The following is a 3,585-nucleotide window of genomic DNA, read 5'->3' as shown; positions in this document are numbered from 1 at the left end:
TTGCTGTGTCTGAAGGACCCCTGAAGGCCCAACAGTGAGCTCCCCATCTACGGTAATCATGGCAGGGGGTGCCACCCCTGGACAGGAAGGGAAGGGAAGTCATTTTATCATAGGGCTGATTCATACATACAAAGTGGCACCATTGAACTGCCTCCTCCCAATCTTGGATCTGCATGTGTGCAAAGTCATCTGAAGATAATCCTGAGTGAAACATACATACGCACCTATACATCTATGTGGGATTGTCAGAGTTACAATGAGCTTTTGGGCGCTAGGCCATGATGTTTTTATAGCAGCACGCTGAGGACTAGAACCCTGCATTGTAATCTGCACTATCCCAAACCTTGACAGGACCCCCACCCCCTTCACATTATGAAGTGGAAGTGGAAGGGGAGGGAGATCCATGCTCCTGGGCATGTATGGTGTGTCTGAGATATCTATACATCATGGAAACTAATGAAGCAATGATATTAAATTCTCCAAAATGGCCAGAAGGCCTTTAGAATGGCACATACTATATTCATGGCCAGCCCCATTCCTTCTGTTGCCTGTACTCCATTAGGGTTTTACACATCACGACAACATCTGGGCACAATGGCACCAATCTACCCTACTTTGAATTTATTGTTTTGAGACAGTCTCAGAATACTAGCACAGCCCTATGGGAAAATGATATCTTGCCAGTTAATTTTAGAACAAGGCTGTCAGCTCCTGGTTTATATATGTATGTACAGAGTAGAACTATAATCCACAAGTATATGTGCACAAGAGATTTCCATTGCCAGCACCAGCATGGAACTGGAAATACTAGTAGTCATGTGTGGAGTTTTTATCTTGCCACTGTAAGCAATAGGAGAAACCCGTACATTTTCAAATTAAACAAGAGGCTTACTTTTATAATATTGAACATTTAAAAGATAATAATGCATGATAATACAAAGATAAATCACAACCATTCCCTTTCCCCATTAGCATTAATATTTAACGTCACATTGAATACTTATCCTCTCTCCCCCTGCAATCATCTTGCTTCCTACCTGCCTAATTTCATTGAATTTTCTGCATGTCAGCTGAAAAGCGGCTGAAGTACAAAGTAGCTTTTCTGCATGGAGTCCATATTAAAGAACAGACCCAATATTAATCAAAGCTGAGATAGAACTGAGAGGGTAAGATAACTATAAAATGCATGGAGAGTCACAGTGCTATAAGGTTATTCTGACTACTTTACCAATGAACCACTTTTTTCTTAGAAACAATGAGCAGGGCAATACAGAAATAAGGAAAGTTCCTTTTATGCTGATTCTACAATAAATCAAACTGTAATTTTTGAAAAAGGAAAGTTTCTGCCATGCTGGCTAGAGATGGAAATATGCTGTAACTTCACACTTACTTGTCCTTAGAAAGCAGTATTAATGGGGTTGATATCACCATATGTCTACAAAGCAATGGTCCTATAACCCAAAATGCAATAGCTATTCCAACCCCAGTTATCCTTTACTAATTCCATCTGGGGATAATATATAATTTAAAGACAATGATGTCCTTTGGCATCGTAAACAACCATGATAGCGTAGGGTATACTGAGGCTGAGGCAGTTGCCCCTTTATTCTATCTGGTTATAATTATAATTATCCCCTTATTCTAAACACAAACACTAACAGCTAATATATGGAATATATCTTGCACCATATGCCAAGAATGCCATTCTATGGTGTTGGAATAGTCTCAGAATGCTAGCACAGCTCCATGGGAAAATCCATACAATAAAGTTAGCAGGAAACACAGAGGTCTCTGTTCACTGGTAACATCCTGAATGTAATCTGGCGCCCAAGGGACCTAACTGCACAACATAATGCAACTGGAGAGGAAAATAACCCAGGGTTTCTCCCCACTTTTCCAAGCTGTAGAAAGGTTGAGGGGCAGCCTTTTTGAAGCATCATCATTTCCTTTTCAGAAGAGAGTGCTAGAGAGCTCTGGTGTTTTTAATAGCTGTTTTATACAAAAATACAGAAACTGAGCAGAAAGGAGTAGGCAGACACCAGACGGGCAGTGCCAGTCTTGACACCATCCCTGTTTCCCAAAAGCAACAGTATGCAGTCCTGCAAGGCTATTTCTTGCCAGCTAGCTGTAAAGTCAGCCTGGTTTTACTTTTGCTAATTACCTCCAAAAACTGCAGAATGATTTATTTTAGCATCCACCAAATACTAGTAGCTAGTGTTACCTAAAACTAATAGCTAGTAGCTGCCAAGTATCACAGGCAAGCCCCTTCAGGAAACAAGCTATGCAAAAGGTCGTCTTGTTTACTCAAAGGGAAGTCTAATTACACCATATTGTTTTCAAATAGGACCCAACAAAGGTGTCTATACTTCATTCTCCATTCACTTCAATTACCTTCCATTCACTTCAATTACCTTCCATTCCATTATCATGTGTCATATTGCTGTCATTGAATGGGCACATAACCCACAGGTACCAATGTAACCACAAAGGTGCATTTATATGAAACCAGGAACCAGAAGCCAAATTTCCCAGCTTAAGACTGTATATGCTCTTAAATGCTGTTTCATCAGGCCCCTCCATTTCCTGTTTAGTTTCTTTTGATTGACTCTCAGTTGCTCTTAACGTTCTGAGCATTCTGGAGCATCTTATTCAGCCATCATGTTATGCCTTATTGTTATTTACAGATTCATATTTTTCTGCATACCTGGAGAGTCCCAAAAGTATATAGTAATCTCTGTCTTGTTTGTAGGATAGCTAACTCCAGGTTGTTCAAATTCCTGCAGATTTGGGGATTGGCCCTGGGGAAGGTGAGGTTTGGGGACCTCAGTGGGGTATTATGCCATGGAGTCCTACCTCCAAAGCAGTCATTTTCTCCAAATAATAATAATAATAATAATAATAATAATAGGAGGAGGAGGAGGAGATTGGATTTATACCCCACCCTTCACTTGGAGTCTCAGAGCGATATAGACAAGGGACTAACAATGTTTGTAGGGGATAGGGAAGACAACATATATTCACTTTAATTGCACGCACCGTCACTGCCCGGTGTAGACGTCTTCTGGCTTGACTCCGTCATTTTCCGCACGGCTGCTTGTTGACCAGGCTTCAGGACCCGTATGTCAATTGCCACACTGCCACCGCCTGGCCGGAACATCCACTGCAGGAATTCTTTCGTAGCCGAGAAGTTATTTCACTTTTCCGAACCTCGACCAGAACGTCCGACCGTCAGCTAATACCCTCCCACAAGGGAGATTGGTGTGCCCACCCTCTCTAAGGAGTGGTTCCCATTTTATCTACTCACTGAAGTTTTCGAATTGCTGGGTGGATGATGAGCTGGGGACAACAGGCTGGCTGCTCACACCAGCGCGGGGCTCGAACTAACACAGTTCAGATGTTAAGACAGTGGGATATACCCACTGTGCCACCGCTCCGCTTAGATCAAATAGATCTCTGTTGTAATTCTGGGAGATCTCCAGGGCCCACCTGGAGGTTGACAACCCTTCTTGTTTTTGGATGGCCTAGTTTTGTTACTTTTTAATTGGTTACTAGCTATTCTAAGTCCTGACCGTGATGGCCCAGGCT

This window comes from Gekko japonicus, unplaced genomic scaffold (assembly GCF_001447785.1).
Source record: "Gekko japonicus isolate JY-2015 unplaced genomic scaffold, Gekko_japonicus_V1.1 scaffold1731, whole genome shotgun sequence".
Classification (NCBI taxonomy): Eukaryota; Metazoa; Chordata; class Lepidosauria; order Squamata; family Gekkonidae; genus Gekko; species Gekko japonicus.
The sequence above is the reverse complement of the archived record's forward strand: the minus strand, read 5'-3'. Positions refer to the sequence as shown.